This window comes from Solanum verrucosum, unplaced genomic scaffold (genome assembly GCF_900185275.1).
Source record: "Solanum verrucosum unplaced genomic scaffold, falcon-dt-bn FXZP01000287.1, whole genome shotgun sequence".
In the NCBI taxonomy this organism is placed as follows: domain Eukaryota; kingdom Viridiplantae; phylum Streptophyta; class Magnoliopsida; order Solanales; family Solanaceae; genus Solanum; species Solanum verrucosum.
This window is the reverse complement of record NW_026020292.1, coordinates 2674530-2697653: the sequence shown is the minus strand read 5'-3', so window position 1 is coordinate 2697653 and position 23124 is coordinate 2674530. Positions and strand designations below refer to the sequence as shown.

The following is a 23124-nucleotide window of genomic DNA, read 5'->3' as shown; positions in this document are numbered from 1 at the left end:
TCTTTAGTACTTAAGTTTTCCATTATCTAAACTTCAAACGCTCCCTTCATTTAACGGATTCTTCATCTTTTATTTGATTTAGGGTGAAGAAAGTAGCATAATTTTACATAAACTTGCAGACCTTGAACTGAAGTTTGCACGAGGTGAATGTAATTCTTTTGTTTATTTCAATCCAGTTCTCATGGTCAGTGTATTTTTCCCATTATTTTTTTCTCTACAGCTGTTTTTATGGACTGGAAGCTCTGTCTTTGAAGTTCTAATTCCATCCCTAATTAGATACTTTACATATTTTTGTTAGTCTGGGATTCTGATTTTTAATTGAATATGATTTCTACAATTTTCAGTTTAGAATCTTCATTTAACAAATCAAAGCAAATGTATAATACATTTCTCCAGTCTCTTATTAAGTTAATAATAGTTACTCAGGGAGAAAATTCAGAAATCTATATTTGCTTTTTTTTCTTAATGGCTGCTGCTGATCTATTCATCTGATTGTATATCTATTTCATAGTTTCTGAAAATCCAGCCAAGCACATTGAACAAAGCATCAAATATGCCCAAAGGATGCTCGTTCTGGATGACAAGGATGGAATTTGTTTATGTAAGACTGCAAACAGAATCTAGTTAAAAGAGGAACTACTTTAAATTTTAGTCACTTACCTCTGAGATTCTCTGATATTGTGTCATAAACATTCTGTGCTTCGGCACTCTCAGCTTTGCCAATTTGCTAAATGTTTACTTGGTGTTTGTCAATGATTGTCTTCACCCTTCACATATTGTTTAGCTATAGTTAAGAAATAACAATTAAGACAGATTAAGGTGCAGAAATTATATACTTTGGTACATGGAACCATGAAGTACCATATGCGCGGTACGTGGAATTTTATAAAGTGTATGTTATACTTATGAAAACATCCAAGTGTCCTGCTTTACTATAAAGTGTATGTTATACTTAGATCTTTAACTAGTATCTGCACACAGTTTTAGATATAATAAACATTTTGATAAATCCAATTTTCAACTCCTTCACTGAACTTCATTTGGTTGGTAGATATATTAGGATGTGCACATTTCACTTCCTTTCTTCTGACTGGAGGACGGGATCACAATAATCTTCAACTGGCATTAGAGGCATACGAAAAAGCTGTAAGTAGTTCTTACAATCTTGTCTCTGTATATTTATTTCCCCTTATTTTAACATGAAATATATGTGTACAGTATTAACTCCCCGCGAACCTGGTTATTTTAGATACTTGGAAGTTTCTTATGATTTCCTACCCTATTTCAGAAAAAAATTGTTGCATCGAAGGCAAACCCACATCTTGAATACGACTGTAGCATGGTAAGTTGTTAAAAAACAACAACTGATTTTCACTTATGAACTGTTGTATCATATATAGGATCTTTCAAAACACAAGGTTCTCAATTGTTGCTAATTATCACCTCGTACTTTTATGATGGTGTTCTTAAAGAACAAGAGTTAGAAAAACTAAAAATAAAGAAAAAGAAACAAAGACAAGAGACCATGTATCAAGTTGTACACTGCACAGTGCAGCAAGGAAAGGATATAAGTTTGCAACTTCTTGTGTGGATCACAGATAGACCTTCTTTCATCATCTTAAAGGTTGCAGAGAATGCCTCTAAATAAGCTTGGCTCTCTCAGAGTTTGAATAAAACCATAAAATAGAAGCATTCTCTCATAAAATAGGACATGTACACAGGTTGTACTTGAAAGTTGAAACACACATGAGGATACAGGTTATAATATGACAAGGAAGCACTGTCAACTTTACAGAGAAAAAGAAAGTCGTACGTGAAAACAGAATCTGATAATAACTCATTGAATTAGTTACCTCTTTCTGGTAGTTAAGCATCCTGTCTGACTATTACAAGTGTTTATATAGAGAATTGAGTTTGGTACGAAAAGATCAGTAAATGACTATTACAAGATCTGCAGATATCAGTGACTTGTTGAATTGTGTTTGGTACGAAATAATCTATCTAGAAGAACAAGAGTGTATAGAGAAGTACAACTTCGAATTAGAAAAACAGTCTGATTTAAAAGAATTGGCTTCAGCAAGCTTGAAAGTTTTATGCTTAGTGAAGAAAGAACCAATAGTCTCTAAAAAACCTCACTCTTATTCATCTTCAAATTCTATGTTTGCATATATCATGATATCTTAAATATAGACTTCACTTTCCCCCTTTCTAAAATTCAATGCCATGTCGGGAAAATTTGATATTTGTTTTCTCAGGTGAATAGATATCTGGAGAACTACAAGATGTCGCTAATTGGATTTTCAGATGCTGCATCAATGAATCCTACTAGTGATGCTTTACATCAAATGAAACTGACGCTCCAGCTTCTTGACAAATTAGAAGGATTACTTCAGGTAAGATTACGACATTATGGTTATTTTATATAAAGCATCCATAAGTGATATTATAATCCATTGCATTAAGAACGCCTTAGTTGATGACATTAGAATCAAGGGAAATAAGAATGATCAAAGGTTCATTGTTTCCAGCATATATGCAAATGCAGGTCAGTGATAACTACTTACAAGAGGTATTCAAGGAGTCACACTCCCTTCAATTGCTCATCTGACCTGTCCAACTCCCAACATGTCACAGTGGAGTGGTTTGATGTGTTCACACATACCTGTCACTAGTACGGAACTCTGACCTGTTTAAACACTGATTTCATTGTCAGAGTTACCAAGGAAAGCTTTCCGTTTCCTGCTATAACATAATGTATGATGAGGTAGTCCTTTAAGATAGCTTCCGAGATAACCAGTCAATATCTACAAAGTTCTGCTCTGACAACCTTTAGGTAACAAGTACTAATGATAGCTAGGTGGGGACATATATAAACATGAAATTGGGTTTTATGGTATGACAGGAAAAATACCAAAACTTAGTCATGCTTTTCTATGATTTCTCAAAATTGTCTTAATGTGTAGGTTTGAGGCACAGCTGATGGATGAATCTTGGAATATAGCCAAACAAGTAGAGGCTAAGAAACTACGATAGGCAGAAAAGATTATGTGGAATTAAGAGTTGTTCGGATAGAAATATTCTAGTTGGTTGCTAAGTTAGCAACACTATTTGTATTAACTTGGTAACTCTACTATGGCTACCCTAGAAACCTTGGTTAAGTTTCTCCTACTCGGCGAATTTTTTTCTGAATCCTTTTCACTTACTACAACAATAGTAACATGCTCAGTGAAATCCCACTAAGTGGCGTCTAGGGAGGGTAGAGTGTACGCAGACCTTACCACTACAAATAGTTGCAAAAGGTACTCATTAAGCATTAGAAGTATCTAAAAGAAAAGGAGATGAGGTACTGACTGATGCTTGTGTCCTTAAATAGTCCAATTTAATTGTTCAATGAGTTAATTGAGCCCTTCCTGTATTGACTGAACGGTGCCTGGGGTAATATTTTAGTTGTTTCTTCTTTTTTCATTTCTTGATTTTTTTCAAGAAACAGGAAAGTTATGATGTAGTCTTTAAAATATAATGTCTTAAGATTCTCAGTTGTTAAATGCTTTCTTCTTTTAAAGGTGTTAAGACATTATGAATGAGCTTGTAAAAGATGCATTTAAATTATGTGATCCTGCTTTTCAGTGTAAGCGTAATGACAAGAATAAAGGGAAGAGTAAGGGAAAGAGTACGGAAACAAACTTGCTTGCCCTGATCGAATCACTTGCTAATATTGATCGTAAGGCTTTACATTCTTCTTAGATATTGAACTGTAAACAATGAGGTATATGATTTACCTATTTATCTATTAGTTGAGGTAATAGAGTGCTTTCTGGCAGTGAATCCTCTGTACAACAGAGCAACCATGGATCTCTGAGCTGAAGGCCCTAACAAACGGATTGCAGTTATAGCGGCAGTATGGTGCTTAGTTAAATATGAGTATAAAGCTCCAGTGTAAGTTACTTCATTTTCTTAACTGAAGGCCCTAACACACGAGTTGATCATTTTCAGCATTTCCTTTACAAGTGAAAGTTACTTGTCTGTGCAGCCCTACTTTATGCTTAAATACTTATTTCTCAATGTGTACTCTTATTCTACAGATACTATATGCTCTGTGACTCTGATGAGAATAGTTTTGTACTTATAGCGTTCGGCATACTGAAGGAAGCAGTAAGCACTACTTTATGCTGTTTTAATGTTTCTTGGTACACTTATCCATTAAGATCTTAATTCCTAGAAAAAAGTGGTCTAGTGAAGTAGAGTATCTTAGAGAAACTGAGATAAGAAAATCAACAAATTAATTTCAGGTATTGACACGTTAGTTTGCTGCTAAACTGCTGCAGCACGAAGTGCCTTAAAAATAAGCGAAGGATCTTTCCTCCCTTTTGTCACTTCCTGGATGAAAAATTAGATGAAAGGGAGGCACCTTACTTCTTTAATAAGTAGCCAAATACTAAAGATAAAAAGAGAGAATAGTAAAGTGAGTTAGCATTTCAAAAGATTTCTGTAAATTGGAATAGTTTGTTTCCTATATCATTTTATCGAACGCCATTTTTATATTGATTTTCTCATTCGTCCACACTTCAAGAAAAGAATATTTCATTTGCCGCTTCAATAATCCATAAGTGAGCCTGAATATCTCTTTGTAATGGTGATCATCTCATTCAAAATCAGTGGTGATCATCTCATTCACAATCTGATTTTCCCCACCAAATTATTATTTAGTGAATAAATGTCATATATTTGAATATTTATCCTACTTCAGATTTTCCTGATGACATATAGCCTACCATATTCCTACTAAAATGGAATAAGAAGATGAAAATAATATAAACGAAGCTTCTTTTAGGAAACACATGCTCTATGAAAAGTTGATACTGCAAGCATTTCGGATCCAACTGCCGATTAGATTTTCACATCATTACCTAACAAACTACTCTTGTTGACAGATTAAACAAGGAGATCAGGTCACAGTATTGGAGCCCATTTGCAAATTTATTGATTTTGAATGGGAAGGAAAGGTAAGCACCACATATTAGTTTATATCCCTTTATTTCAGGTATTGACTCCACCTTATAACACTTCAGGGCAGGGTGGACTTGAGCCTCTAGCAGTGGTAATTTGGTGTCAATGGTTTGGAAAAATTGACAAGTTACTACCAATAGGGAGTTAATCTGGTCACTTTTCTTGGTTGTAACTGATTGGAAGTCATTTCTTGCTATTGCTGAAGTCATGTCAATCATTTGCCTTGCTCGTGTGATTTATAATAATCTGACAGCCAAATTTTGTCACTTCTCACTAACTAATATATTGTTATTTTTACTGCAGCACTATCAATTCAAGTCTGTGCGAGTTAATCTTCTGGAATAAGTCCTTGTAAATGGAAATGCCCTGCCTCCTAATTCTGTCATTCGTGAACCAATATCATACCCATAACTGAGGGCAAAATACTCTTGTCTATTACATGCAGATGTGTGAACTTGTAATGAGATAAAATCTACCGCCCGTGAATTTTTTTTTTCAATTGACATTTGACATATTGTGTTCACTTTGTAGTGATTAGGTTTTGATTAGTGATTAATTTTGATGATTTCTTGCGCATAAGCTCCTGAAATTGTGGGTACACTAATTTCGTTGTCAGTTTACTATTTTGACCTTGCTGGCTCAGTATTGACTTTTTGAGTTTGGGATAAAAATATAACAATATGAGTGTCTATAGATTCATATGGTTACGCATTTGATCAGATTAGAATCACTAGGAGGCATCGTGGAAGGCCAGGTTGATAATTTGACTATTAAGTCTTTAATTAAGGCAAGTTGAGACTTTCTTGACTCTTATGAAGTGCTAGTCAAGAATAAACCGGAAATACAAAAGGAATGTCACTTTAAACCTATTGAGAAGAACAATGAACACCTTTCAAATATAAATACAACACCTATACCTAAATTGATTTCACTCTAGTCTATTGAGAATACAATGAGTAGAAAACTGATCACAAGGAAAACAAATGGAAAATATTTTGCATTAATTATCAAGTAATTAGCATAAAAAAAATCAAGTTTTACTAAATGCAATATAATCTACCACTTCAGATTAAGTGTTCCAAGTACCGAATGTTGAGAAGATTAATTGAAAGTAGAAAATAGCAAACATAACATTTAATCGACAATTTTTAGCAATATCTTCAAAGTACCTTAAATGAAAAAAAAAAATGATGAAACACGAAAACAAACAGTGAACTTGTTGTTTGCGATAAATTTTAATCTGATAGAAAATAAATTGCAATTACAAATAAATATGAAGAAACATAACTTTATTGATCAATATGGAGGTATAATTATGTTCCTCCCTTGATTCCTCTCTCATAAGATTTATCCATTTGAAGAGTTGTTAGTGGCGTATTTCTCGAATTCGAATTATTAATTTTGATCTAAATATTCCATGAATTTGTGGAATATTCGAGATGGCTTTTCAAGGAAATTTAGTACCCTTAATATAGGCATGAATTAGGCTATTGGAAAAATCTTAACTGGAATCGAATACTGTTGGGTTTTAAAAGGTGTGAATGGAAAATGAAGAGTTGCGACTTCTATGAAGAGTTGTGATTTTTATGAAAAGTTGCGACTTTTATGAAGAGTTGTGACTTTTATGAAGAGTTGTGACTTTTATGAAAAGTTGCGACTTTTATGAAGAGTTGTGATTATGAAAAGTTGCGACTTTTATGAAGAGTTGTGACTTTTATGAAAAGTTGTGACTTTTATGAAAAGTTGTGACTTTTATGAAATGTTGTGACCTTTCTGAAAGATTGTGACTTTTCCAAAGGTTTGTGACCTTTCTGGTAAGGCACAATAAGAATGTCACGCCCCGAGCCTACACCCTGGGCGGGACCGGCACCCGGAGACCATTTCTGGCCCCAAGCGAACCCTTGGCCTGGCTTTCTTAACTCAGCGGAAACCTCAACAGAATAACTCAATGCAATGCAATATTACAAAACAACTTAACTTAACATGAAACTCTTAACTTTTGACTTGACTTGAAACTCAATACTTAACTTGGAACTTGAGCCTTAGAATGAAGTTAAAACGTTCAATGAAGACTCTTGGAAAACCTTAAAGACTTGCTTTGACTTACTTACTTCTAAGCTTGACTTCACTTGACTTGGAAACTAACTTCACTTGAATTGGAAACTAACTTCACTTGACTTGGAAACTAACTTCACTTGACTTGTAGTTTTACTTGACTTTTGGAAGTACCTTGGAGTGTTGGAAACAACTAGGAAACATAGGTATAATACCTAGGAACATGTATGAAAAAAAAAATGGTGAATGAAAGGGAAGGATTGGTGTCCTTGGCACTAGGAGAGGTGCAACAGCCCAGCCCCTTTTTCCCCAAAAATCCGACTTTTTCCCCTTGTTTCTTTCCAATTCTAAACCCTCTCAACCTCAAGGTTTCAGCAGCAACACTTAGAATCATAAAGACCCTTATTATACAATAGATTCAACTCAAAAATCACAGCCAGAAATCTGTACTAAATCAGCAAGAACTTCAACACAACACCACTACAACTTCAACAACCAATAAATCTTCTCTTGAAATTAAAAACGAGTTGGTGTGTGGGGGTATGAACCAACCAACACTAAGGATCATTAATCTCTCAACATACAATAGATCACAACTCAAATACACAGCCCAATCCTGTCCCACAACCAACAATAACTTCAACAACACAACTAACAACATCAACCACAACTAACAACTTCAACAACAAATCCAATCTCTTCTCAAATCATAAAAACGAGCTTGGTATGTGGGGGGAAAGGATAAACCCACACTAAAGACTCACATACCTTGATAGGGATCACCCCCGACGAAAATCCACAATGATCTTGACAAATCTTGTTGATCTCCTCTTTCTTCTCTTCTTCTTCTCCTTCTTCTCTTCTTCTTCTCTTGAACCCTAACTCTTTCTCTTTCAAAATGGGACAAAATGATCCAAATATCAGCCTAATACAACAATATAAGCTCAAAAGAAATGATTTGTGAAAAGACTAAAATGCCCTTAAATTTCCGGAACGGAATCCTTGCCAACTGCCCAACTTTCAAAGATCATAACTCGCTCATACGAACTCGGAATCGAGCAAAATCAGTGGCGTTGGAAAGATCGTTCCACAAGCTTCGAAACCATAACTGGAAATACTCCTAACTCATCCTGAGCTAGGAGTTATGACTGCTCAAAGTTGGCCAAAAACTCACTGATTTCCACACTTAGCCAAATTTCCAGATTTTAAATTTTTCAAAAAAATGACTATTTCCAAATTTCAAGCTTCTTCATATTCATTTTTAAATTGTCGGATGTTACAAAGAACCTTTTCAAACTACCCTTTGTTTTCTATAAATTGAGGGATTTCCTCTCATTTTAGTTGAGCCAATATCTGGACTTCTTCTTCTACTACTACATCTAGTATTCTAAGTGTACTTTACTGCCGTTGAGTGGCTCGCTGACACCAGCGTTTTGGGTATCAATACACTGGTGATTGAGATCATTCTATCCTGGGAGGACATATTCCAAATCAAACCTCGGATACTAGAGGGGAATAATTTCCTTAAGGGGATACTGTGCATTCAGTGGGCTTGATCTTCTTTCTGTTTTTCCAGATTCTGGTATGTGTTACAGATTTTAGATTTGTGAATTAATTTATGTTCTTCTGTTCTTCACTGGTTCATTAAACTTTGGTAACTTCATGTTTCTACAAAGTTTGTTGGAATCAGTAAGATTCTTTAAACACAGATTGACAACAATTCTTCTTTAAGAAAAAATATTTCGTATATTTTTTCTAATCTGTTTCTGATTCTAGTTTCTCTACTAGTTTTAATTTTCTAGTTGTGAAAATGTTCTTAAACTTTATTGTGTCTTACCAAGTTCTTCAAAGTTTTGTTCTAAGTATCTTAGGAATACAAGATGAACAACAATCTTAAGGAAATTATTATACTGTTGGTATTTCTTGTATTCTACTGATTGAGAGAAATAGATCATGTAAGTAGAAGATTAATGCATTACTTCTCCAGAATTCGGTACTTTGTTTAGCAAGGTCGAAGTGAGAATGTACAAAATTTTTTTTCGGTGCTATTCCGGTTAAAGATTACACCAGGTAACCTTCTTATTATTTATCCAAGGAGGAAAATAGTTTCTAAGAGTTAACAAATTTGATTTTTTTATCATGTCTATCTTTGGAAAAAGATCTGCAAACCATTTGTTGTGGAATGAATTTTTCTTGGCAAATAGTGTTGCCTTTAAAATTCTTTAGTTTGCAAAATGAGAGATGCACATTTTTTTTTGATTAAATAGTATGTCAAAATGTTATAGTTGGAAGACTATTTGAAAAGAAAACATTTCTATGATAAAGAATATGTTTATTTCTGTTTGGAGACTAAAAAAAAAAAAGTTTTGTACTCAATGTGAAATTTGATTGTGTATGATTTTTGTAAGCTAAAAACTTTTGTAGTTTACTACTCTGGATAAATCAGACTATACAATTGGTTTGAAAAATATGAAAACTTCACATAATAAGTCAATGTTGTACTTTTGACTTTCTATAAACTTCATTGTTATATAGAAATAAATTATACAAAATTTTGTCTTTATTGTTAGTATTCTAAATACTAAGTGGTATGTCTATTTGTGCTAGATGGAAAAATACCAGTGACTTAGAGTTTGTGATTTTGTGCCTCTATGGAATGTACTTTGACACTATGTAAAGATTGTCAGAGAGAATTGAAGCAATATAATTCTTTTTGTAGAATAATATTTCCAAAAGAGGTTTCATAGTGCCAATGACATTTTGATAGTCTGGGAAAATATGTGGAAAAACTATTTTCAACTACATGAAAAATATTTTTGAGATCACATTTAAAATGTGGGGGTTCTTTGCTTATCATAAAGATAAAATTAGACTTGGTGTCTAATTTAATTTTGGAGCAAAAGATATGAAATTCAATGATACTTTTGTATTATGTTAGACCCACAATATTCTTAGAGTCTATTTGATATTGTGGTTATTGAGTTTCTCTATTACTAGTATATGGTGTGACTAGTATGAAGCTACCAAATTCTATATATACTTGTTCAAAATAATTGTATTCTTTTATGAAAAAGTGTCACTTAAAATGTTGTGATTTTTCATGAAAAGATATGTCTATTATAATAAAAGTATTTGCATAGACATGAATATTGGTGAATACTAATTTGTTATGTTCTGTAAAAGAAACATTTAGACTATATTGCCTTTATTGGACCTGATGAAACTTTGTTCATGGGTAGTTCTATAACAATCAAATTGAAAGTTATGAAAAGTTCCTTCTGAAAAGGACAATTGACAAGGTGATGATGACTCTAAACAATGTTTGTATCACACAAAATTGTAAGAAATAAGAACAAAATATTAGTGAGGAAAAGCTACCTCGCGGAGAGCTTTTCGAACTCAATATTTTTATTTGTTCTTACTTGCTTGAGTCAAACTGTTTGTGACATGAACACTTGGGACATGTCAATTACAAAACCTTGTAAGGAAAACTGATCAACATAGAAGTTTTGTCTAACTTGGAGTGCAATAAATAAAAATGTGAAGTTTGTGTGAAATCTAAGTATGCTAAGCATTCTTATAAATCTGTTGAAAGGAATTTTAATTCCTTAGAGTTGATTTACACTTACATTTGTGATATGAAGTCAACTCCATCTCGTGGTGGGAAAAAGTATCTCATAACTTTTATTGACAATTGCATTTGAAACGGTTATGTATATTTGCTGATGGTAAGGATGAAGCAATAGAAACGTCTAGGCAAATATAAAATTGAAGTTGAAATCAGTTGGGAAAAAGATAAGAAGTGATAGGGATGGAGAATATAAATCTCCTTTTGCAGAAATATGTTTGGAAAGTGGATTTATCCATCAAACTATTGCCCTATTCACCTCAATCTAATGGAATTGCAGAATGAAAAAAAAATCAAACTTTGGAGGAAATGATGGCTACATTACTTATAAGTTTAGGTTTACCACAAAACTTGTGTGGAGAAGCTATCCTTACAGCAAAAGGGAACAACAAAAAAAGTTATCTTTTCAGAAAGAAAGCAATAAAAAGTTTTGTTTGTTCAGGACACAATCTATTCCATGTGAGAAATGGAAAGGAAGGAAATCCAACTTGAATTATTTCAAAGTGTGGGGGTGTTTAGCCAAAGTCCAACTTCCTATTCCTAAAAGGATTAAAATAGGACCTATGACTGTGGACTGTAAAATTAGACTCGAGTAGCCTAGTGAAGGGTCAAAAAGACCTTGGAAAGAAAAAAAAAGGAGAATGTACTTAATAAAAAGATTGAGAGGTGTAGTAAATGTCAAAGAACATCTACTTCCTTCGAATATGATTTTGTAACATTTCTTGTGTCTTCTGTAGACTCATCTTTTTGGAAAGTTGGTGTCAATAATGAGATTGATTCAATCTTGAGCAACCATATTGGAAGTTAATTGACTTTCTTCCAGAAAATAAACCTTTGGGTTCAAAGTGAACCGTCAGAAGGAAAATGAAAGTTAATGGAACTATTGACAAATACAAAGCAAAACTTTTTGTCAAAGGTTGTAGACAAAAATAAGGTTTTGATTTTGTCGACACATACTCGCCAGTAACTAGAATTACATTCATTCAAATGTTAATTGCATTAGCTGCGGTATATTGTAACATCCGGCAATTTGAAATAACTATGAAGAAGCTTAGAATTGGAAATAGTCATTTTTGGAAAGAATTAAAAATCTGGAAAATTTGGTTAAGTATGGGAAAAAACTGAGTTTTTGGCCAACTTCGAATAGTCATAACTCCTAGCTCAGGATGAGTTACATGTAGTTCCAGTTATTTTTCCGAAGCTCATGGAATGATCTTTCCAACGTCGCCGAGTTTGAGCGATTCTGAGTTCGTATGAATAAGTTATGCCCTTTGGAAGTTGGGCTGTTGGCAGCGCAGTTTAGTTCGAATTTGTAAGGGTATTTTGGTCTTTTTCCTAACCAATTCTTTTGGTTATATTAGGGATTTAGTGTAACATCCGACAATTTAAAATGAATATGAAGAAGCTTGAAATTGGAAGTAGTCATTTTTGGAAAAATTCAGAATTTGGAAATTTGGCCAAGTTCAGAATCTGAAAAAGTGTGGGAAAAAGTGAGTTTTGGCCAACTTTGAGCAGCATTAAATCCTATCTTAGGATGATTTAGGAGTAGTTCCAGTTATGTTTGCGAAGCTTGTGGAATGATCTTTCCAACACCACCAAGTTTGCTTGATTTCGAGTTCGTATGAGGGAGTTATGCCCTTTGGAAGTTGGGCAGTTGACAGAGAAATCCGTCCGGAAATTTTAAGGGTATTTTGGTCTTTTCCCTAACCAATTCTTTTGGTTATATTGTTGTGTTAGACTGATTTTTAGATCAGTTTCTCCCATTTTAAAAGAGTGAGAGTTAGGGCTTGGGAGATAAGAGAGAAAGAAGAGAAGAAGAAGAGGAGAAAGGGAAGATCAAGCAAGGAGATCATCGTGGATATCGTCGGGGGTGATCCCTACTAGGTATGTGAGTTCTTAGTGTTGGGGTTGGTCCTTTCCCCCACACTCCAAACTCGTTTTTAATTTCGAAAAAGATTGGTTGTGTTGTTGAAGTTATTGGTTGTGTTGTTGAAGTTCCTTGTTGATTTGGGACATGATTTGATTGTGATTTTGCTGCTGGAACCTTTGAGGTTGAGAGGGTTTAGAGTTGGGAAGAAACAAGGGGAAAAAGTTGGATTTTTGGGGGAAAAGGGCTGGGCTGTCGCGCCAGCCAGCGCACTCCAAAAAGGGACGATGAACTTTCCCCTTGGGGCACAACGCCTGGCAGAACGCCCAGCAGGCCCCTCTGAAGTTTGAGGGTTGGCGCCCCACACCTCTTAGAGCGCTAAGGACGCTAATCCTTCCCTTTACCTTTCATTCCCCACTTTTTCATACATGTTCCTCGGTAAAGTACCTATGTTTTATAGTTGTTTCCAATACTTTAAGGTACATCTTAACATCCCAAACTCATCCATAACATGTGATCAAACACCTTGAATTCATAATCCGATTCAAGGGGAGTTAGTTTCCAAGTCAAGTGAAGTTAGAGCCAAGTTTAGAAGTTAAGTAAGTCAAAGCAAGTTTTTTTTTAAAGTTGTTCAAGAGTCTTTAGTGAACATTTTAACTTCATTTCAAGACTCAAGTTTCAAGTCAAGTAAAAGGGTATAGAGTTTCAAGTCAAGTAAAAGAGTATAGATTTTCAAGCTAAGTAAGAGTCTCAAGTTTCAAGTCGAGTAAGAGTCTCAAGTTTCAAGTTAAGTCAAGAGTTTAAAGTTGAGTTCATTTCTCAAAAGGCTATTAGGGAACTAAGTATTCCCAAAGGAGTTTATAAATGTTTTTACATTTGAGTAAGAGGGGAACCATGTTTTCCAAAAGAGCCTTTGGCTAAGTTTTGAGTAATTACCTCAACTAAAGCAAGATGTGTTTAAAGACACTTATGAGCCAAAGTATTTTTGGGAGTAGTATTGAGCACCGAATTGGGGACACGGGTTCATATTAACTCAACTATCCATAAGAACCATGCACTAACATGAGATTTCTCGGGTCATACTTTTTAGATGATCACAAAAGTTAAGCTAGTGGATCCACTTAGTAAAGTTAGCTTCCTATATCACGGCAAGGTATAGGATGGTCCTTGGGTAACGTGAGGTAAAACGTTGTATCATCACTAGGGCTCATAGTGGTGGTTGTCGGTTAAAGAACCTGCCACATAAGTTATATTACTTTTATATAAGTAAAGTTGACTCGTTATTGTTTTATAATTAACAAGCTAAGTTGTTTATACTGTTTTACAATCCTTATATATTGCATGTGTCTTATTGCTTTATATATTGAGTTCAGTTATTCATGAGTTGAACAGAGCCAAGGTAAGAGTTCATTTCTACTCTTTTTAAGCTTAAGTTGTGGTTTAGCTTTTCAACTCGCATACTCGTACATTCCATGTACTGATGCCAGTTGGCCTGCATCTTATTATGATGCAGACGCAGGTACCCAGGATCAGCATCCAGTACGCCGTTGATCTAGCTGAGCACTCCAGAGTAAGTGGTGAGCCTCCTTGCATTCCGGAGGACTCAATTTTTTTGTGTTCTTAGATTTGTTTTATTAAGGTGTTGCGGGGTCTGTCCCAACATCCATCTCAGTATTTTCGAGAGCTTCATAGACAGTTAGTCAGTTAGTTTTGAGTCTCTTATCTATGTATATATGTAAATATTCTATTTTGAGATTTGAGTTGTCTTTGTGGCCAGATTTTATAAGTTAAGTTGTTTTGTAACCTTGCATTTGCATTGAGTTATTCTGTTGGGTTAGGTTTCCGCTGAGTTAAGAAAGCCAGGCCAAGGGTTCGCTTGGGGCCAGAAATGTTCTCCGGGTGCCGGTCCCGCCCAGGGTGTAGGCTCGGGGCATGAAAAACTTTGTATCAGAGCACAGAGTTCAAGAGTCCTAGGGAGTCTATGAAGCCGTGTCTGTAGAGTCCTAGTTATCGGTGTGAAGCGCGCCACATCTATAATTGGGAGGCTGCAACATTTAGGACTATTTCTCATTTCTTTGACACTCATTTCGTGCATTAGAGTTGATCTCTTAAAAGTTTCCTTCTAATCTGTGCTTGCACGTGTTTTCAGATAATCATGCCTCCACAAAGAGTTGGCAGAGGGCGTCTTCCTAGACGTTATGTTGATGAGCAAGAGTTACCTTATGCCCCGGGAGTGCAAGATCAAGGGGAAGTTTCTAATGCCGAGTTCAGAGAGGCAATTAGAATTTTGAGTCAAGTTGTAACTAATCAGATTGGTCAACAACGGGGAGCTCGACATGAAGCAACTGACACTTCAAGGATTTGTGAGTTCTTGGGGATGAATCGTCTGAGTTTTACGGGTTCGAGCACTACTGAGGATCCAGAAAACTTCATTGAAGAGTTGAAGAAGATTTTTGATGTGATGCATGTGTCAGATACTGAGCGAGTTGAACTAGCTCCGTATCAATTGAAGGATGTTGCTAGAACTTGGTTTGACCAATGGAAATGAAGTAGAGCTGAGGATGCACCATCTGTGAGTTAGACCTATTTTGAGGAATTTTTCTTGGGGCATTTCCCCGATAATTGAAAGAGGCCAAGGTACGTGAGTTCCTCACACTTAAGCAAGAGTCTTTGAGTGTTCATGAGTACAGTCTAAAGTTCACACAACTATCCCGCTATGCTCCGGAGATGGTTGCAGACATGAGGAATAAAATGAGTTTGTTTGTTGCTGGGCTATCTCGGTTGTCGAGTAAGGAAGGTAGGGCTGCTATGCTTATTGGGGACATGATCATATCAAGGTTGATGGTCTATGTGTAGCAGGTTGAGGAGGAGAAGTTGAGGGACAGATAAAAGTTCAGAAATAAGAGAGCTAAAACCGGGAACGAGTCCGGGCAGCAGAGAGGTAATTCAAACCGTTCCTCCTTTTAGCAAAGGCAAAAGGGACCTACTCCATCATCTGCTAGAGCACCTGCACCCAGATACAGAGGTGAAGTTAATGGCCAGAATTCGAAGGACTTCAAGGCTGGACCAGCACAATCTTCGGGTAGTGTGGCATAAAGAGGCAGTTTGTTTCCTGCATGTGCTAGGTGTGGTAGAGTCTATCCAGGGAAGTGTCGTCAGGGCCAGACAGGCTGCTTTAAGTGTGGACAAGAGGGTCACTTCATGAAGGAGTGCCCTAAGAATAAGCAAGGTAGTGGAAATTTGGGCAGTAGGGCCCAATCTTCTTCAGTTGCTCCCCTAGACAGGACGACACCTAGAAGAGATACTTCTAGTACCGACGGAGGAGCAAACCGCCTTTATGCAATCACCAGTCGCCATGAGCAGGAGATTTCTCCAAATGTTGTCACTGGTATGATCAAAATCTTTGCTTTTGATGTGTATTCCTTGCTAGACCCAGGAGGAAGTTTATCTTTTGTAACTCCTTATGTTGCAAATAAGTTTGATGTTCTTCCTGAAAGACTTTGTGAACCCTTTTGTGTTTCTACACCTGTTGGGGAGTCTATTTTAGCAAAAAGAGTCTATCGTGATTGTCCCGTTTCCATCAATCACAAGAGCACCATGGCTGATTTGGTTGAGTTAGACATGGTAGATTTCGATGTCATTTTAGGTATGGATTGGCTTCATGCCTGTTATGCATCATTAGATTGTAGAACTCGAGTGGTCAAGTTTCAGTTTCCGAATGAGTCAGTCATAGAGTGGAGTATTAGTTTAGCAGTGCCTAAGGGTCGTTTCATTTTGTACCTCAAGGCAAGAAAGTTAGTTTTGAAGGGTTGTGTCTATCACTTAGTCCGAGTTCATGACTCTAGTGTTGAGATGCCTCCTTTTCAGTCAGTTCCTATAGTAAGAGAGTTTCCAGAAGTTTTTCCTGATGATCTACCCGGAATTCCTCCTGAGAGAGAAATAGAGTTCGGCATAGATCTCTGTCACGCCCCGAGCCTACACCCTGGACGTGGCTGGCACTCGAAGACCATTGCTGGCCCCCAAGCGAACCCTTGGCTTGGCTTTCTTAACTCAGCGGAAAACTCAGTGCAATGCAAGGTTTTAAAACAACCTGAATGAAATAAAATCTGGCCAAAAAGGCAACTCGAGTCTCAAAATAGAATATTTACATATATACATAGATGAGAGACTCCAAACCAACTGACTGACTGTCTATGAAGCCTCTAAAATACTGAGGTGGATGTTGGGACAGACCCCACAACATCCTAACAAAAACACAACTGGAGAGAACAAAATAGCTGAGTCCTCTGGAATGCAAAGAGGCTCAACACTGACTCTGAAGTGCTCAACTGGATCAACGGCGAATCGGATGCTGGCCCTGGGTACCTGTGTCTGCATCATAATAAGATGCAGGCCAACTGGCATCAGTACATTAAATGTACGAGTATGCAAGATGGAAAGCTAAACCACAACTCAAGCTTGAAAAGAGTACAAATGAACACTTACCTTGGCTCTATTCAACTCATGAATAACTGAACTCAATATATAAAGCAATAAGACACATACAATATATATAAAGCTTGTAAAACAGTGTAAACAACTTAGCTTTGTTAAAGATAAAACAATAACAACTCAACTTTACTTATATAAAAGTAATATAACTTTAGTGGGAGATTCTTTAATCGACAATCAACACTATGAGCCCTAGTGGTGATACAATATTTTACCTCACGTTGCTCGAGGACCATCCTATACCTTGCCGTGATATAGGAAGCTAATGATGGCTCTAACTTCACTTGACTTCCTATATCACGGCAAGGTATAGAATGGTCCTTGGGCAACGTGAAGTAAAACGTTGTATCATCACTAGGGCTCATAGTGGTGGTTGTCGGTTAAAGAACCTCCCACATATGTTATATTACTTTTATATAAGTAAAGTTGAGTTGTTATTGTTTTATCATTAACAAGCTAAGTTGTTTATACTGTTTTACAAGCCTTATATATTGCATGTGTCTTATTGCTTTATATATTGAGTTCAGTTATTCATCAGTCGAACAGAGCCAAGGTAAGAGTTCCTTTCTACTCTTTTCAAGCTTAAGTAGTGGTTTAGCTTTTCAACTCGCATACTCGTACATTCCATGTACTGATGCCAATTGGCCTGCATCTTATTATGATGTAGACGCAAGTACCCAGGATCAGCATCCAGTACGCCGTTGATCCAGCTGAGCACTCCAGAGTTAGTGGTGAGCCTCCTTGCATTCCGAAGGACTCAATTATTTTATGTTCTTAGTTTTGTTTTATTAGGGTGTTGCGGAGTCTGTCCCAACATCCATCTTAGTATTTTCGAGGCTTCATAGACAGTTATTCAGTTAGTTTTGAGTCTCTCATCTATGTATATATGTAAATATTCTATTTTGAGATTTGAGTTGTCTTTGTGGCCAGATTTTATAAGTTAAGTTGTTTTGTAACCTTGCATTTGCATTGAGTTATTCTGTTGGGTTAGGTTTCCGCTGAGTTAAGAAAGCCAGGCCAAGGGTTCGCTTGGGGCCAGAAATGGTCTCCGGGTGCCGGTCCCGCCTAGGGTGAAGGCTCGGGGCGTGACATTTAGACTGATTTTTAGATCAGTTTTCCCTTTTTAAAAGAGTGAGAGTGAGAGATGGGGTTCTTGAGAGAAGAGGAGTAGAAGATGAGACAAGAGAAGAAGAAGCAAGGATTCGTCAAGATCGTCATGTATTTCATCGGGGGTGATCCCTATTAAGGTATGTGAGTTCATAGTGTTGGGTTGGTTCATTCCCTCACACGCCAAACTCGTTTTAAATTCCGAGAAAAGTTTTATTGTGTTGTTAAAGTTTGTGGTTGTGGTTGTTGAAGTTGTGGTTTTGTTGTTGAAGTTTCTTGTTGATTTAGGACATGTTTCCGGTTGTGTTTGTGAGTTAAAATCTATTGTATGTTGAGGGGTTTATGATTCTAAGTGTTTGGGGCTGGATCCATTGAAGTTATGGAGGTTTAGAGTTGTAAAAATGAAGGAGAGAAGTCGAATTTTTGGGGAAAAGGGCTGGGGCGTCGCGCCAGCCAGCGCCCCCCAAAAGGGACTCTGAAGCCCAGCCCTTGGGGCGGCGCACCTAGCAGGGCGCCCAGTAGGCCTTCTGAAGTCTGGAGGCTGGCGCCTCGCGCCTCTCAAAGCGCCAAGGACGCCAAGTTTTCCCATTCATTCCCCACTTTTTCATACATGTTCCTTGGTAATGTATCTATGTTTTGTAGTTGTTTTCAACACTCCCAAGTACGTCTAAACGTCAAGAACTCATCCATAAACATGTGATCATATACCTTGAATCCATAATCTAATTCAAGGCGAGTTAGGATAATGTATCTATGACCTTTCGTTGCATGAAGTTATTCTGTTGAGTTAGGTTTCCGCTGAGTTAAGAAAGCCAGGCCAAGGGTTCGCCTGGGGGCCAGCAATGGTCTTCGAGTGCCGGCCACGTCCAGGGTGTAGGCTTGGGGCGTGACAAACTTAGTATCAGAGCACAGAGTTCCAGAGTCCTAGGGAGTCTATGAAGCCGTGTCTGTAGAGTCCTAGTTATCGGTGTGAAGAGCGTCACATCTATAATTAGGAGGCTGCAACATTTAGGAACTATCTCACTTCTTTCACATTTATCTCATGCGTTAGAGTTTATCTCTAAAAAGTTTCCTTCTAATTCGTGCTTGCGCATGTTTTTAGAGGATTATGCCTCCATGAAGAGCAGTCAGAGTTCGTCTAGCTATGAAGAGTGTTGAGGAACAAGAGTTACCAAATGTCCTGGAAGTGCAAACCCAAGAAGAGATCAAATATGCTGATTTTCGTAAAGCTATTCGGATGTTAAGTCAAGTTGCAACCTTCCATGTTGGGCAGAGAGATAATCGACACGAAGTGGTTGATACTTCAAGGATCCGTGAACTCTTAAGGTTGGACTCACCAAGCTTCACACGTTCAAGTATTAGTGAGAATCCGGAGAACTTCATTGAGGAGCTTAAAAGGGTATTTGATATGATGCATGTTGCGGAGTCAGAGAGGGTGGAACTAGCTGAATACCAATTGAAGGGTGTTTCTAGAGGCTGGTTCGACCAATGGAAAAAGAATAGGGCTGAGGATGCGCCAGTAGTGAGTTGGGTTGTGTTTGAGATTGTTCTTGTGGGGCGTTTCTTTCCTCGTGAGTTACGAGAGGCAAAGATAAAAGAGTTTCTCACCTTAATTCGGAATCTATGAGTGTTCATGAGTACAGTCTGAAGTTCACACAACTTTCCCGCTATGCTCCGGAGATGGTTGCGGACATGAGAAATAGAATGAGTTTTTATGTTGCTAGGTTATTTCGTCAGTCAACCAAGGAAGGCAAGGTAGCTATGCTGATAGGGGATATTGACCTAGCAAGATTTATGACAACAAGTTGAGGAGGATAAGCTGAAGGATAGAGAAGTGTTTAAGGATAAGAGGGCTAAGATAGTAGGGGACGAGTTCAGGTAGCAAAAGAATGATGCCAATCAGTTATCCCTCCCACAGAAACGGAAGGGACATGCTTCACCATCTGCTAGTGCACTTGCACTTGAGAACAAAGATGGGTATAATAGAAATTCCTATAGTTTTAGGGCTAGACTTGCCTATCCTCAAGGCAGTATGGTACCAAGGGGTAGTAAGACTCCTACATGTGCTAGGTGTGGTAGAACCCACCCAGGTAAGTGTCGTGATGGCCAGACAGGTTGTTTTAAGTATGGACAAGAGGGTCACTTCATGAAGGAGTGCCCTCAGAACAGGCAAAGTAGTGGAAATTTGAGCAATAGGGCCCAAGCATCATCAGTTGCTCCCCCAGACAGGATGGTACCTAGAGGAGCTACTTCTAGTACTGGCGGAGGAGCAAACCGCCTCTATGCAATCAACAGTCGCCATGAGCAAGATGATTCACCAGATATTGTCATTGGTATGATTCGAGTCTTTGAGTTTGCTGTTTATGCTTTGCTAGACCCCAGAGTGAGTTTATCTTTTCTTATTCCTTATGTTGCTATGAACTTTGATGTTATACCTGAGCAACGTAGTGAGCCAGTCATAGAGTGAAGTAGTAGTTTAGCAGTGCCTAAGGGTCGTTTCATTTTCGTACCTCAAGGCGAGAAAGTTAGTTTCGAAGGGTTATATCTTTCACTTAGTCCAAGTTAATGACTCTAGTGTTGAGATACCTCATTTTCAGTCAGTTCCTATAGTAAGAGAGTTTCTAGAAGTTTTTCCTGATGACCTACCTGGAATTTCTCCTGAGAGAGAAATAGATTTCGGTATAGACCTCATTCCAGATACTCGTCCTATCTCTTTTCCGCCATATAGAATGGCACCAGCAGAGTTGAAAAAGTTGAAAGAGCAGTTAAAGGGATCTAGTAGATAAGGGTTTTATTTGACTAGGTTGACTCGAAAATAGCGAAGTTTCAACGGTCCGGAGCTTGTGAGGAAAGTTTTCACGAAAGGAAAGAGAAGTTGATTACCGCCCAGTTATGATATTTGGTTCTTGAGTACATACTGGGTATCTGAATCTAAAATGGATTTGAGATCAATAGTCGAGTTTAGGCAAATCGGGGTGTAATGTGATGAGCTAGAGTTGGCTGTTGTAGTTTTTGCTTTGAAGATATGGCGTTATTGTTGTATGATTTTTATGTGGGTGTGTTCACTTAGAATGAGCTTAATCTAAAACAGAGAGAGAGTGGTTAAGGTACTCAAGGATGATGACATGAGTTTTCTTTATCACCCTGGTAAGGTTAATGTTGTTACTGATTCTTTAAGCAAGTTGTCTATGGGTAGCACCGCCCATATTGAAGAAGGAAAGAAAAGAGAGAGTTAGCAAAAGATGTGCACAGACTGGCACGCCTGGGAGTCAGACTTATAGATTCCGCAGAAGGAGGAATAGAGGTGACGAGCAGGGCCGAGTCATCACTAGTGTCAGAAGTAGAAGGTGAGAAAGACCCAGAGCCTATCTTGCTGGAATTGCGGGCAAAATGTTCGTAAGCAATAATGGCTTTTGAACAAGGGGGAGATGGTGTTTTGAGGTATCAAGGTGGATTGTGGGATTGGTTTCAAGGATAATTGAGATGATTACCTATCTCACATAGAGTTGCTTACAACAATATTTACTATTCTAGCATCCAAATGGATCCTTATGAACTCTTTATGGGAGGATATGTAGATCTCTTTTTGGATGGTTTGAAGTTAGTGAAGCAGGATTGATAGATCCAGAGTTACTTCATCAAGCTATGGAGAAGGTGAAAATGATTTAAGAAAGGTTGAAAACGGCACAGGGTCGTCAAAAAAATAAATCCTACACTAATGTTAGGAGAAGAACGTTAGAGTTTGAAGTAGAGGTTTGGGTATATTTGAAAGTTTCACCCATGAAGGGGGTTATGAGGATTGGTAAGGAAGGAAAGCTTAGTCCCCGATTTATGGGACCCTATCGCATAGTTAAGAGGATTGGCAATGTAGCTTAGTGAGAGTAATCTCATTCAAGGACGAATGTTCCCAAGGGGGAGATATTGTAACATCCGAAAATTTGAAATAACTATGAAGAAACTTAGAATTGGAAATAGTCATTTTTGGAAAGAATTAAAAATCTGGAAAATTTAGTCAAGTATGGGAAAAAAGTGAGTTTTCGGCCAACTTTGAATAGTCATAACTCCAATATCAGGATGAGTTAGGTGTAGTTCCAGTTATGTTTGCTAAGCTCGTGGAATGATCTTTTCAACGCCGCCGAGTTTGAGCGATTCCGAGTTCGTATGAGTGAGTTATGCCCTTTGGAAGTTGGGCTGTTGGCAAGCCAGTTTAGTCCGAATTTGTAAGGGTATTTTGGTCTTTTACCTAACCAATTCTTTTGGTTATATTAGGGATTTAGACTGATTTTTAGATCAGTTTTTCCCTTTTTAAAAGAGTGAGAGTGAGAGTTGGGGTTCTTGAGAGAAGGGGAGAAGAAGAGGAGAAAAGAGAAGAAGAAGGAAGGATTCGTCAAGATCGTCGTGGATTTCGTCGGGGGTGATCCCTATTAAGGTATGTGAGTTCATAGTGTTGGGTTGGTTCATTCCCCCACACGCCAAACTCGTTTTAAATTCCGAGAAAAGATTGATTGTGTTGTTAAAGTTTGTGGTTGTGGTTGTTGAAGTTGTGGTTTTGTTGTTGAAGTTTCTTGTTGATTTGGGACATGTTTTCGGTTGTGTTTGTGAGTTGAAATCTATTGTATGTTGAGGGTTTTATGATTCTAAGTGTTTGGGGCTGGATCCATTGAAGTTAAGGAGTATAAGAGTTGGAAAAATGAAGGAGAAAAGTCGAATTTTCGGATAAAAGGATTGGGGCGTCGCGCCAGCCAGCGCCCCCCCAAAAGGGGCTCTGAAGCCCAGCCCTTGGGGCGGCGCGCCTAGCAGGGTGCCCAGCAGGCCTTCTGAAGTCTGGAGGCTGGCGCCTCGCGCCTCTCAGAGCTCCAAGGACGCCAAGTTTTCCTATTTATTCCCCACTTTTTCATACATGTTCCTTGGTAGTGTACCTATGTTTTATAGTTTTTTTCAACACTCCAAAGTATGTCTAAACGTCAAC

At 37.5% G+C, this 23124-nt stretch overlaps 1 long non-coding RNA gene and 1 pseudogene across 1 annotated transcript; both read left to right on the top strand.

Annotated features, from left to right (window-relative positions):
* LOC125834527 (uncharacterized) overlaps positions 1-23124 on the top strand; it is a 65735-nt pseudogene that overhangs the window by 604 nt on the left and 42007 nt on the right.
* On the top strand, positions 3644-5474 carry LOC125834606 (uncharacterized). Its single transcript, XR_007443368.1, has 4 exons — positions 3644-3936; positions 4083-4152; positions 4932-5003; positions 5311-5474. It is a non-coding gene; the product is annotated as an uncharacterized LOC125834606 (long non-coding RNA).